Source organism: Botryllus schlosseri, chromosome 2, assembly GCF_051294905.1.
Source record: "Botryllus schlosseri isolate E-star chromosome 2, Bs_hap1, whole genome shotgun sequence".
Lineage (NCBI taxonomy): Eukaryota > Metazoa > Chordata > Ascidiacea > Stolidobranchia > Styelidae > Botryllus > Botryllus schlosseri.
Window position 1 is genome coordinate 1,629,918 of NC_137237.1, and position 15,367 is coordinate 1,645,284.

Here is a 15,367-nt window from a genome sequence, read left to right on the forward strand (position 1 = left end):
ATACTCTGTTGGTACACAGTTAATTTTTGCAACAGTAATGTATGGTAGTGCATTAGATGTTTATAGTTAGATGTGTAATGTGGTGGAATTTTGTCTCTATGACTCAGATAATATCCCCAGGTTTGTAAAAGCTAAGAACCACTGTTGTAGGATGTATTATCTTTTTCCAGTCCATTGCTAGTTAAGCCTGCATGTGAATCTCATTGTAGCTCTAGTTTGCAGAAAATATATGATGCAGTCTATGACACAACATTTTAATGGTTGAAACTGTGCAATATACACAGCGAAGCAGGTTTATATTGACATGCTACGTATACTTGTATACAATGCATATTCCAAATGATTTACTCGAAACAATAAAAGCCGGGAGAACGAAGTAGTAAAAATTAAGACTCCATTCTCTATCATTACGTCAATTGGACATTATCGCAATGGGGCCGTATATATGCATACATAGACCTACTCGCCATAAAGTTCAATCGACATGTATTCAATTCATCAAGAAGGAATACAACATAGGCACGTTCTAATTTCTTCTAATGATTTATTTGTTGGGTTTAATACGATGACGGAGACTATAATTGGCCATCGAAATCTTTCCCGTCGTGTACCTGACGAGTCGACCTTCTAAATTAATTCATATTGAAGAAATCATTATAATCGTTGATGGGCGGTAGACGTGTAAAAGGTCATTCGCACGTCGAAAAGTAATGTATGAGCGGCGACGTCACTGAAATAGGCACAACCGGTAGTTTTACCGTCGTTACTGAGCATTCCTGTATGAGTAAGTTCCACGTGAGCGTACCATTGAAGAATGCGACTTGAATGTCTTTCCACTGTTCACAACATGCTTCGAGTGGAGCTTGTAATGTACGTTGGCCTTCGAGCGGACCAGATGTTAGTATGTCTAGTACAATGCTTCTTAAGCTGGGGTCCACGTACCGCATAGTGGTTCATGAAAGGGCACTGCACATCATCACGAAGCTACAGGATCAGATTACCATTTGGCATTGACGACGTGAGTGAGGCTGCAAAAGTGGCGCCTCCAGTAATTAATTAGCTATTTTTAGGTATGGGAAAGCCTATTTAGAGATGCGTGTGATGTGATGTGATGACCTATTTCAGTCAATGTCTCTTCCGAAACTTTTGGGGCACACGCAACTGCCAACAAAACCCGAAGAGGCCCCAGGTCCAGTAGCTAGGAAATACTTCGTATGCTGATATCTCAAAAGGAGTATTGGCTGGGTAGTAGGAGAGCGCATACTCCAGGGGGAGCTCGTATATTTATGATCTTTGGAAAAAGGATTTTTCTGAAGTAGGAAATCCGAGTCAGGAGTCACGACGCACGGGTATCAACCTGTACGAAAAGGCACATTCAGGGATGGGGTTATGTTATGAAAAGGGCTCGGTAATACGTGCTTGAGTTGCTATTTCAAAACTGACGAATCTAAATTATGTCAAGTCTAATGCTGAGAACGCAATGCAGACGAACAGCGCGTTTTTTCACCATAGCGCAGGTTCGAAGTCTACTAAACGGAACTTTTCAGTAAGTTATAGTGATTTTTACGAGCTAAACACGCCAATTCTTGTGCAGAGGTATTCTGGGGGTGATATGGGATTCTGTACCCATGTATTGTATGTTGAGTATGGAGCGCAATTGTAAATCGTTTCAGAATAGACTGAGCAATATGTTTGTGAGACTGCCCGAAAGAAACCTTTAGGAATGAGAACTTGGATATCACGCTTGTGACCCTATTTAGCCACGCATAAATTGCCGCGCTGAATAATTTTAACAGCATACTACCCTTTAATCGATTAGGAAATCATGAGACATACGAAATAATGAGGTGCGTCTGTTGCCATGATACTTTTGGGAATGAGTAGCCTACTTCTATATCGCGCTTTTGAGCTGAGTCTGACTATATCAATTGCTGAGCTGAATACTTTCAAGAAAAATACTCTTCTGACAGGTTAGCAAATCGTTAGACACACAAGATAATGCGGGAGCTTGTAACTAAAGTGCTTTTCTTATACGGATTTTTCGCGGTAGCTTTCGTAGGAGCCACAGCTACCGAAGAAGATGATGCGTCCACAAACGCTACAGTACTCGACACTAAAGAACTGCTAAAGGTACCGTTTGAGGAGGAAGCTATGGAGCGCGAGCGGAAAAACGGTCCGTTCGCGAGAAGCTCAAGTCCCCAAGAATGCGACGCAGTAGCGCCCGAACGCAGGGAGGTGTGTGACGTAACGCCGCACCAAGAGTACGCGGATATCATTCTGAACAATTCGACATTCTGTCGGTACATGGATTGCTGCTTCGATTACACCTCTACTTTCCCGATCGAGACCGGTTATCCGCGGTGCTACAGAAAAGGTGGGATTGGGTAATGGGTCGGCTTCAGACCACGGCGAACCATTCGCTAGTAGCTCGGTGTAATAGACAACAACATCTGTCGAGATTCCTAGGGTCGCGATAATTTAGATTTCGCGAATTCAGCAACTAATGAGCAGGGCACAAGTTCGACCGTCTCAGTGATTCGATTCTAAATTGAGTGTTACGTTTTGAGTCGGGTAAAGTATTCATTCGAGTGTCATTCATTTCGACTTCGCAACAGTATGAAAGATGTGGAAAGTTCGAATGTGCACCCTCTATGTGACCGCAAAGAATAGTGCCAGTTCTGCATCACATTGAAGATTATTTGGTAGCTTTGACCACACCAATTCCATTGCTTTCTGTTACAATGATGTGGGTTCACAGATATGTCGCCTCCACCAAGTTACATAACTTCCCACTACATGATGTCGATGCTACGATGTGAGCAATCACAGTTGTTTGCAGCCTTCCACAGTGGGAAATAGTATCGAAACCAGCATAATACTCGTGAAATGAACTCTCAATGGCGTGGGCGTATAAGTATGTACTCGGAAAATCGTCTCTCACAGTTCGAATCGAAGCATCAGAATCAATACTCGATTCAGATTCGAGTGCTGGAATAGTAATATTATCAACCATAATATAATATCGATACTTCCTTTCTTCCTGAATAAATCCTAGTTAATCCGAGTTTACCGGATCACGACCTGACATATCGATCCCGCCTTCTGACAACATGCCATCGTTTTTGACACCTGTCCTTTTATATTATCTTCTTTTACTTTTCATTCAGTGTGCATGCCTCCTCTTTACATCGCCTAGGCCGACGTGGGAGTCTGATGTCGAAGACTACTCAAGGTCTTTTCGACACCTTCCTATCTTTCATTGTATCGCAGTCTTGTGATGTATTGAAATGATGAAAATTTTGGCAATAAATTGAATTGAATTGATTTCCGCGTATTTGATTTTAACCAGTCAGTCGGTCATTTATTGATATAGATTCGAATATACCACAAAATTGCAATTTTATGAAAAGTTTTGAAGTTTCGATATGACTTGGAGTATTTTTCTAAATAAGATACCCATGCAGGTCCGACAAAGGATCGATGCGTCAGATTTTATCATCTCGTGGGAATATTCAGTTACAATCGCAAGTGAAATTTTTTGTGCTATGTTACTGTGTTAAACGCACCACGTGCCAGCGTATACTGTGAATCCGGACGAATTACTATTTTCAATATCATATCAATTCCTGGTAAAATTTTCGATATCTATTTTCAGCGCTACCAAATCCTCAGGTAGCAGCGTTGCTGCAGAGAGCTCGCCAGTGCTCGGCTGTCCCAGTGGTATCCCGAAAAAGCTGTGGCTGGTACCGGGAAATAACAGAAGGCGAGTGCATCTACCGAGACTGTTGCTGGGATCCTGCTGCGTACGGCACGACTCTACAATGCTATAAATTACCGAATCAGGTGCGTGTGTGTGCGTGTGCGAGACTCAGACTGTTTCGATATGTCATAATGAGAGTACAGATTACCGGCATTTACTTCAATTAATCTGAATAAAGAACTACAATTATCTAGTTGTCAAAGTTTCATTTAGGCTACGCATATTCAATGACAAGTCAAAACATTTGAAATAAAATTTAGGTCGACACAAAAGTTTAATAAATAATATTTCCATCTGTATCGCTTCGAAGGATACTATGCCAACACCTGTCAAGGACGACGCTTATCCGAAACCAGCTTACGGCATTTCAGAGGGAAACGCGTTGGAACAAGAACGCCAAGGTACTACTTGTGCAATTTAGGACTAGACAGGGTCATCGAAATATGTTGTGTACATTCAAATCAATTTTCAGTGTCCTACATAACTGCTCAGTGTCAGGAAATCGACTTATATTCACCCTGCGGAACAGCCGATGTACCACTGCAGGAGTGTCAATCATTGGTAAGAGCCTTAATTGTCATCTAATTCACATCATTCTGTATAGGCTACATATTGTTTGCTGTGATGATTATGGTCTCACGTAATGGGAACATAGGGTTTATTACCGCCATATAATTCTGAGTTAGGTTCTGTTTCGTACGCCACCGTTTGGGTGTGAATACAGTCCAGTTATCTGTAAAAACTGCGTATACGGTGTAGCATTCCTACGCTCAGTTATTTCCGATAATGACCGTGCCGATTGTCTCCTAGGTAATAATAGCTTCACTAAACAATCAACGAATTATGTACCCACCATTGCAGAGCGATATTAATATTCTATAGCTGTACCGTACGATTTGAACACGACTTACATTTCGAGATGATGATAATTCTACCTACAACAGTGGCAGTGTTGTTAACAGCAGGCTGCTGTTTCATTCAGTAAATTGACAACTGATAGCCTATAACGCGTTTTCGGATTATGGTGCAACAGATAACGCCGCTTGATTGAAAACTCGGGACACCTTGACTACCCATCGCGCGTAACCTTTCCAACTTTATGCGTCGCGATTAACAGTATTTAATCACACGAATAGCATTCTTCCGGATCAGCCAGCTTTATTATCCCCACCAAAAATGCGCCCCGATTGGTAGTTTAATCACATGATTTGCATTCTCCCAAATCAACTGACTTTATGATCTCCGCCCTAAATTGAACCTACATGTGATTATACTCGTAAACAGTAATTGGCTCAAGTCTAGGCTTTCCCACCCGACCTAGAACGACCTGATTTCTGGTGTGTATCCACTACACAGTACGTATCAGTCTCCTTGCTCCGTGTTACACACTTGCAGACAATAATATTAACCAATACGGCCGTGTGATTGGGCTGTGAGTAGGGTTGCTTTTAAAACAAACGGTGTTTTAAAACACTTTGATTAAAACATGGTTTTTAAACAGAGTTTTAAACAAAGGCCTTTTTGAACAAAACAAAATTGTGTTTTCTTTAAGCTGTAAAATTATGCCGTAATTGTTTAAATACATTCCAAAAAGCATAATGTACGAGCCTACAGACAATAATCACCCGATATAACCGACGTATTTCGATATGGGATGGTTTAACCCTCAAAATAGTCGGTTCAACATTAATACTACAAATATTTCGTCAAAGGAGCTATATTCACCCTATCTTTTCAATTGTCAATGTCGTTCCATTATTACGTCACAATTGAATATTCGTGGCGTCATGCCTAAAAATCATGTTTTAAATTAGGCCTTGTTTTAAACATCTTTGTTTTAAATGCAACCCTAGCTGTGAGTGCCAGTGGATCACCCTATTCTGAAATGAATCACAATCACGTACTAATAATTCGTACTTTACTACCAGGGTTGCTGTTGGGTCGAGTCAAATTCCTACAACGTCAAGTGTTTCAAATCGTCACCGATCGCTAGCGGGTAAGAATAGTTTGATCCGACTTAGATAACTAAATACTTATTGTCTAATTAGAGCGACATGTCGTTAATATAATTCAAACATAATTTGTGAAATGTGAAATTCTAAGCTCTCATCTTAATTCTAGTATAATTAAGGTTTTTCTGGGAATGCTATGCTTGAGAAATAGCCCGAATCGATCCTGTCTTGACGGACATTTGCCTCTCTCGTGCTTACGAGAATGTTCTCCGATTTCATACCAACTGAATTTGATTCTTGTTGCATTTCCTTCTGATTCTGAATTCAATTCGTCCTAAGTTTTTTAGCGAATTAAGTTATTCATATCTAATTTGAAAAAAAAACTGTGTAGCTATAGTTCTAAATCTAATCAAATTTGGAAATGCTTAAAAGACTTCAGTCGTGCAACTTTGTTGTAAATAGACTGATCACTGTTCTATATTTATTACGCTTGACACTTCCCGATCAATATGCTCAATCTTTCCGCAGGAATCGGGTTTCTACGGGCTCTGAACCAATTGCGGAGACTGTTGAGATTGCTCCAGTCCCTACTAAAGTGTACGATCGATTGCCAAACCCGCAACACAAAAGACCCGTGAGTGTGAAGCCTTCTCTATTTCTCGAAAACAATATTTGAGTTTCGACATGAAATAGGCATACATGTATGGCATACGCCACACGGGGCGTGTCGCCCACCGTAGATGGGATGATTTTACATTGACTTGTTTTTAACATTTCTATTGCATTTCCAGGTTGAGTCCCAAACCAGAGAAGTAAAGCCGGTGAGTCATGAACAAACAGTATACATTACCGTTTTCTAGAGACTGTTGAGATTGCTCCAGTCCCTACTAAAGTGTACGATCGATTGCCAAACCCGCAACACAAAAGACCCGTGAGTGTGAAGCCTTCTCTATTTCTCGAAAACAATATTTGAGTTTCGACATGAAATAGGCATACATGTATGGCATACGCCACACGGGGCGTGTCGCCCACCGTAGATGGGATGATTTTACATTGACTTGTTTTTAACATTTCTATTGCATTTCCAGGTTGAGTCCCAAACCAGAGAAGTAAAGCCGGTGAGTCATGAACAAACAGTATACATTACCGTTTTCTAAACAGTCTAATTTTCCATGAGCAACAAGCAAACGCTCAATCCAAGTGAATTAATTCTGCAGCCGCACTGAAACAATGTATAAAACTTTATGAATATTTTCCCTTTCAGAAGTCAGGAATCCAGAATAAAACGCCTGATTTATCGGCGCTTACCCAGATGATGATATTTTGCGGAAAAAAGGATAAGACTCTCTGCACAATGTCAATGATGAGCATTCTAGGTGGAGGCAATGTATGTATATTTAGTTAACTCGCGTCGATAAGGAGAGACCTTTGTCACAGTCATTTGCTGGAAGTTGTGAAGTTGTATGACATAAATTGAGTATATTAACGGCTTTCCCGACACTTCCACATGCGAAACCTGAGCATCTGACTTTATAACCGCACAATTAACGCTAACGATGACCGCATCTCATCCCGAACCCAAACTTTAATCTAAAAATTCCAACCCTAAATTTAACCCAAATGCTTAAGTGTTACATGCTTATATATCCAGAGACTACTTTCATTCTTGTCTTTCGCTGTTAGATGAAGCCATCCACCGAAGCACCAAGCGCCCAGGAATACATGAATTATGTTCTCCGTAGAAAATCGTTCGGCGAAAGTTCATCAGGTATCCTTTTTCAAACGTACACTTTCTATGACAATACGTGATATATGGAATGGCCTGCGAAATGCATAGATGCGAGAAAGTGAGACATAAGAATTAAAGTAGCCTGCATACATTATTTTTACAGAATATCCTTCGAAACCAACATAATAAGTACCTACATCCATGCTCGCAAATTTCTTTACTCTTAGCTTGTCAACTGATTCTCATCGGGAACGACCGTCAGTAAACACGGAGATTGCAATTCGAAATTTGCGCAATTCGAATATTGTATAAGAAGTAGATCGATGATAGATACAAGATTATGACTTATTGCAAACTATGTGTCAAGATGATAATAACGAGACACAACCAAATTATATCTATTGCTATATAATGCAGAAATACCGATGCAGCCGAAGATACCGGGAGAGATGTATATCCAGTATTCGCCAATAGGAGATGCATACCTGGGTGAGGCTAAAATAGCCGATTTATGAAATATTATACAATATAATTAAAAACACACTGCGAAAAGGGTAAGTATTTACACCCCTGTATCATCCGTGATATACGGGTGTGAATATACACCCATGGCACACGAAACCAGATCAAATCAGACTTATGCCGCGGTATAAATCGAGTACAACATTTTAATCTAAACGATGCATGTACGAATGTACGAAGGGTGGTATGCACGCATGCAAGCGGGATTTATGACCGCGATATAATTCTGAGTTAGGTTCTGTTTTTGCGTACCACCCTTTTCGGTGTGAATACACTCTCTTTCCGCCAAGAGTGTACGCCTGTGCGGGCAAATTTCAATCGACTTTCATTAAAATGCTACAAACTATCAAAAACCCATCGAATGTAGCCTGATTTAACGATAACGATAATGACTTAACCTTCAGACGAACAATGTTACAACACAACGCAGTTGAAGATGTACGCTCGCTTCCATGCACCTTGTGGGGGATTCCTCAAGTCGAAGAAAATCACAAACGAACAAGAATGCATCAACGAGAAGTGCTGCTGGTTCGATGACTATCATTCGAGTTCGTTTTCGTACAAATAATCACCCAATCTCGCAATTAAAAGCGTTATTTCGTTCTATGTTGTGTCCGACAGTTCTGCGCAAAGCTCTGAAATTGGATAACCAGAAACCCAGCATGCTAAATCACGTTTACCCGATGCTTGGAATCAATATCGCCGGTGGAGCGAATTGCATCGAGGCTTTGTCATATCGTCAAATCTCGAAAAGTAAGAAATTTAAACCCGAATATTTTGGGCAGGGTTGTAGTGACTCGAGTCATGACTCGACTCGACTCGAGTCGCGATTTTTTGGTGACTCTACTTGACTCGAGACATTTCTTCAAATGCGTAATATGACTCGACTCGACTCGAGTCAATTTACGTGTTGACTCGACTTAGCATGACCCGAACCAAGTCATATGAGTCGTGACCAGGACGGCCAAGACAGTTATTTCATTGTAACTTCGAAGAATAGTAAAGTTACCACATTACAGTGGTATTTCTTCTATCGGTCCTGATACTTGGAAAATAGGACCAGAAACTGATAAGACTAAGGAAAATTTTTATATTATGAATGCGAGCCATTCTTTATCACTCGAGCAGAGTTGAAAGAGTGGGTTGAATCGGTTTGAATTGAAAACTGAGCAGTGAACAGAATGACTTGGACTCCGGTCAAAACACCATGGCTTGGACTCGACCTTCTACTGGCTGACTTGGACTCGGACTTAACTTGGCGGTGAATTGAAAATGACCAGACTTGACTTGAGTCAAAACTACAAAAGTGAGATTGACTTGTGACTCGGAACCTTGTGACTTGGTTACATCCCTTATTTTAGGCCGCCAGGGGCAATCGTCAGGAACTAGTAAAGAATGGAAAAGAACATTGTATATCAACAATCGTATCATCAAATATGACGCCATCTGCTTGAAAATTCGAGTGATTAAGGCGAACACATGGCTCAAGCTAGATGTACATTTTTAGATAATGCACGGATTATGCTGTACAATCTTGATTAAGCATGGGTATTAGAAATCCTTTGAGTTGTAACAAGCATATATCCATACGTGGTCTAAGTTGTCATCGTTGGTAATCAAGTAGAAGCAGAAGGAAATTTCCACTATAAGAGTACATGTAGAGATAACAATTTCCAAGATACGTCAGTAATAGGCCTACTTCAGGTTGAAGTCAGAAAGTCAGAAAAGTACTCAAATAAAAAGTTTCAAAGAGTAAATTTGATCGACAATTAGAATATGGCATAACGGATCTATTCCATTACATCGATATGAAATATCTTGGCAACTTTAGCAAACGATTTCCGTTTCAGTTGGACAAATGTCTGCACTCAATTCGTATCGCGAAGACGCGGAACATTCCTCTTCGAGTTCGCCTCAGATGCTCAATCTCTTCCTGGATCAGGACGACCCAGTCTCGACGCTGATGTCGTCAATGATGTTGCTGTCGGATGGCTCCCTGTCGCAAATGAGTAAGTTCGTATATAATAGGGTTGCTACTGATAGGTGCATATGTGTTGCAAAGATGGACAACTAACAAATTCTCAGCTTTTTTGTAGTTGATTGGAATTAGAATCATATATAACCCGATTTTACCAAATTAGAATAAAACCTGAATACATAATCCAATATTAGCAATGATACTATTAATAAATATTCCAATTTTTTAGAATAGAACTTGAACGTGTACAAATCTACATCACGCTGATTCAATAATATTTTGGTACGATTGTAGCCTAGCTTACTGCTCTTAAAAAGGAGTGCATGCTGCACCCCAGCGAACACCAAAATATGCTTGCGGTGCACCAGTACGCAAGAATACACGTAGTACCCTAGCGCAGAATACGTATAAACACTAAGTGGTTACTAGTTCATTGGCCCTGGCAGCCAGGTACCAGTGATGACCTTTTTATTGGCTTCATCCCAATAAGGTTGAAGAGCGCTGACCTATCCTGTATAGCCTTGCTGTTTCAAGGGGCTACGTCCTTCAGATTGTAACCTCCAGAGTTGAATAGCAGAGCTGCTATTTGTTTTCTCCATTCCAATCGCCACTAAACTTCTGAATTGATTCAGGTCGCCCGATGCTGTATAGTATGGCTCAATCAGAGGATGATTCCCGGGTCATTCTCCCCATGGTTTTCAACAAAATCCAAGAGGACAGCACGACGGCATCGTCTGCATCTCCAGCGGTATCGTCAAGATCCAGTTTAATGGGTCAGTGAGAGAAACGGGAAGACAGAGCTCTGTTCAGTGGCCACTGGTCATACATAATATTGCAGTATATATATTTATATTTTACAATACTGTAACCAAATCACGAGGTTTCGAGTCACAAGTCATTCTTACTTTTATATTGTTGACTCGAGTCAAGTCCGCGTCCGAGGCGGGAATCATAGTGTTTAGACTCGAATTCGTAATCAAGTGATCGTATTTCGCTGTTCAGTTTCGAGTTCAAGACAAGTTCAATCCACTTTTTACGACTCTGCTTAGGTGTTATCTAACGCTTCAAATTCACAATATAGTACATGTCTTCACTTTTAACGATCTCAACCCTATTTTTCCAGTCCCAATACTGATACAGGAAATACGAATACTGAATAACCGGGTCTCGAGTCATATGACTTGGTATAGTCATGCGCAATGTCATGGTCAAATTGACTCAAGTCGACTCGATTCATTCTCCGTAATTAAAATCACGATTCGAGTCAAGTCGAGTCGCCAGAAAATCACGACTTGAGTTATTACAACCCTGTGTTTATGATGCTTCAGGTATTATGCCGGCGCTTCTGATGTTAGGAGCGAAAAATAATGATGACGAGGGTGATACGAAAAATGACTTTCTTCCTTTGATCATGGCCGCCATGTCCTCAAACGGTAACGTCGGGGCGAATGCAGGTATACGATTGGCAATCTACAGATGTAGGTCTATATTAAATACGGCCCAGAAGCTTAGAATTTAAAGCACCGATTTTCATTTACCTAGCTCTAGCTAATTTCCATCCATGTATTTTTAGACTTTGGAGTACGTCAGCTGGATAGCACCCAATAATCTTATTTCACCTCTTAGGCGGTATCGACCCACTTTATTTGGCAATGCTGAGTTCTGATGGTGGGTTGAGCGATCCTCTTCTACAAATGGCAATTCTTTCCATGAGAAACCGACCGCTCGTACCGTACGGAAACGGGAGCCAAGCTCACAATCAACAAACGTGGGGCTCAGAGGAGCCCAACTATCAAAGCGCCGGACAATCCTCGGCAGAACAGCCACAGCAAAATCAAATGAGCGGACTCATTAGTAAGTGAATACTGTTATTGGGTTTATTTCAATATGAAAATATTTTGATTGTATATTGGATTTTTAAACGGAGAGAGAAGAGTGTTTTCATTTTTGCGTTCGAAGTGTTTCAAATCGATGTTACCGATAGTAAAATGTGAGATTACAGGCTTAATCAGTTCCATGTCGGAATGACTTGATATCTTTCATTCTAACTACACCTCAGTTTATCCTACAAACTCAACATAATTACAAATAATTGTGCTACTCGAGTGGGAGTGGGAGTAAATCAATTAACTTCTTTTCAATTACAAATAGATATCTCGATTCCAACACGTGCTCAGAATTCTTAGACGGGAAATCGCGAACAAAAGGCTTGAAAAGTACTCAAGTATAAGTGTAGTTTCATAAACTATATTTAGTTACTTTGTAAATTTCAAGATTTAAAGATTCAAAATTTCTAATCAAAGTCACCAGAAATGGGTAGGTCTACATGCTTCGAAAATATATTCAGTTACTGTGACACAGCGGCTATTTCACGCGGTTCCTATGACATTTTCGCTCATAGATATGGTGCAAAGTTAACTCAAAACTACTTTCTACTTTTCAAGATCCAAAGTGTCAAGTTGTTTTGGCTGTTCAAGCAACAGTAGAAGTACTTAAAAACAAACCCCTTCAGTAAGTAGTGAAAACAAGCAAACTATACTCCAGCTCCCCGAGAAAGTAGAAGCGCGTCGCTACCAATAACATTTCGGAATAATCCATAATAAGAATATCGATTCGGCGCAACATGACCATTGATGTCGACACAGCACGAATATACGAAACAAAACCAAAAACTTTTCACTGTTTTACAGCCGCCCTGATGATGTCAAAATTCATGGGAGACGATTCCGACAGCGGGTCCTCGTTAAAAGACTTACTCCCCATCCTCCTGTCTCAATCCCAGGCATCCGGCGGTCAGATGTCTCCAGACCTCGCATACATGATACCCGCCCTTCTCTCTGGCGACAGCGACAATTCTAACAACGCCATGATGATGCAGATGCTGGCCAGTTCCGATATGAGCAGAAACCCTCAATTGATGACATTGCTTCTCTCAAACTCAGAAGGAGAATCGGATGAATCATCTATGATGCCTATGTTGATGTACGCGCTTTCGCAACAAGACCAAGCTTCGCAAGGTGGTAAAACAGACATGATGTCATGGATGCTTCCTATGCTACTCAATCGAAAGTCTTCTGAGAACAGCACCGACTCGCTTGAGCAATTACTACCAATAATTATGTCGATGCAAACTTCAAACTCCGATTCTCAATCACTTGCAATGCCCTTGCTGCTGAACAACCCATCTATGCTGTCTGATAACCCCAGCCTTTTAGCATCACTTTTTAGTAACCCCACCGCGCCAGAACAATCACCGTCTTCATCTGGATTGCCAGTTTCAGCCATGATGTCTCTTATGTCCGGAAAACCTTTGGATCCGTTCGCTTTACTTTCAATGACGGCTAGTAATACGCAAAGACCTAATGCGTTCGGACAGGGGCCGGGTTTATACCCGTCTGCAAACAATGGAAATCGTAATATATTCGGAAATTCTCCGCAAACGAACATTCCTCGTGAAATCAGAACGAATAACTTGGTAATGAATCCCGCAGTCCAATCTGTGCTCGGATCCGAAGGTAACTCGATGGATAAGCTGCTCATCAAGCTCTTGATGAAGTCTCAACAAGGAGGATCCGATTCTACAAACTCTATCTTTGGTCAGACCCAACAATCTCAATTCATGAATCAGCCGCAAAACCCGTCCGCTAACCCACAGTTCAACCCGCCGACGAATCCGTTTCAACCATCATCGTACAATTCACTTTCGGGACAAAGCCAACAGTCTCCGTTCCCCAATATGCCTGTAAACATGCCGGGTTTCTTTCCGAATACGAACAGGCCTTCGATTAATCCGAACGCGTTCCCGAACTTCGGACAAGTTTCGAACGATGTGACGACAGGAATTCTCGTAGCGCCGCACGATAACGAACATTCTTACAACAAGGTGAGTGGTACTAAAATTGTGTGGGCCTATAACTGCCTACGATAAGATAGTATATGGTCGACGCAGAGGTGGTCAAAGTATATACTTTGCTATTGACCTCCACCGGTAACGACCTACAAGTCTACCCATTGCTGTTCTTGTATCGAGGGATGAAACTTTCGACAGACCGCAATACGTTCACAATCAGTGTGCTTCGGTGACTAATTGCTAAACGATTCCAATCATCTATACTTCCATGCAATCACTTTTAAATTGCGCCTTCTAGCTGTTACATAATTGGCAAATTTAATCATTGCCAACGTCCACACCAGTATAGCACTCGCCATATCATGCGTGTGAGCGGAGTCTTATGAAGGCCTTGAAGTGGGCCGTGGTTTAAGCCGGCAGCTACGGAATAAGAATGAAGAAAATTGGCCTGGTGTTAATGACCATAGTAGTCGACAGACACCATGAATACCACAAATAACAACAGCCAGTATAGCAAATGGACTCCTCGAATTTGCTCATCGGTATACTATAACAAATTCATCCGTTATAGCAGTACGCTCTGATCTTATTAATATGTGTTACACCATAATATTGTCAGTAAATAGGCATTTCTTAACCTGTACAAACCCGGAGAACCCCAAATTTCCCGCCTTGTCGCAAAGCAATAATCTACCATACTACACATCAAATACATTACTTTGTGCACACAGTGAACTGCGCCGTGTGCACCAACAACAGTGATAAAAGAGCAAAACCATAAAACACGATTTTCACATGAAGAAAAAAGACGATGATGAATGTTCATTGTCCATTGCAAATCAGTGTGACTTCTGTTGTATGAGTTCGGGTGAGTCTTGACCTCCAGCGAACTCATGAGGCTACCTCATCAAACCCATGTTGAGAATCACCGCATTAAACATAGATAAGCGTTAAGCAATAATTCTGTACGTTTGAAACAAATTTCCAGGACGAACCAGATTGCATGATTCCGCCCGGAGCCGAGGAAGAATGTCAGCTAGACGATGTTCAAAGCCCGTTGATAACCGAACATTTGTGCAAAGAAAGAAAGTGCTGCTGGAACCCCGCCTCAACAATCGCATGCTACAAATCCGCTAGTCAATCTTGATCGCCGCCGATTGCCGAAGTGTTAACGTGATAGGAAGCGGCAATTTAACATTGCCGTCGATGTAAGGCTGATGTAAGGCCGCGGTGGAATTTCGCCATACGTTGTTGTCATTTGCGCTGCTGGGATAGATTTCCAGTGCTCTCAAATCATATTTATTGACCTGATCGTGCAATTGATGAATCATACCTAGTAGATATGGACAACTAAGTAATTCTTTTTGTCGAATTAGACTAATCAGATCGAAATGTCAGTAATCTAATTTGTGAAATGTTTCTATGCTCTGATTTAAAATTTCAATCGAATTTCTGGAGTTTCCTGAAATGCTACAGGAGAACTGTATAATGCGAAACGAGCCAAGCTTGATGTACAGACATTTTTCATTCTCATGCTTATGAGAATACTCTAGGATATGATTTGAAGTGAACGTGG

At 41.1% G+C, this 15,367-nt stretch overlaps 1 pseudogene across 1 annotated transcript; it reads left to right on the forward strand.

Annotated features, from left to right (window-relative positions):
- Positions 1-1,161: 1,161 nt before the first annotated feature.
- Positions 1,162-15,015, forward strand: LOC145432908 (uncharacterized; annotated as a pseudogene). The gene is made up of 19 exons (XR_013912998.1): positions 1,162-2,374; positions 3,656-3,843; positions 4,071-4,161; positions 4,233-4,321; positions 5,689-5,756; positions 6,241-6,346; positions 6,504-6,643; positions 6,801-6,830; positions 6,977-7,099; positions 7,396-7,480; positions 7,859-7,930; positions 8,368-8,511; positions 8,585-8,716; positions 9,814-9,972; positions 10,574-10,714; positions 11,270-11,395; positions 11,568-11,795; positions 12,632-13,824; positions 14,780-15,015. The product of XR_013912998.1 is annotated as an uncharacterized LOC145432908 (transcript).
- Positions 15,016-15,367: the final 352 nt, after the last annotated feature.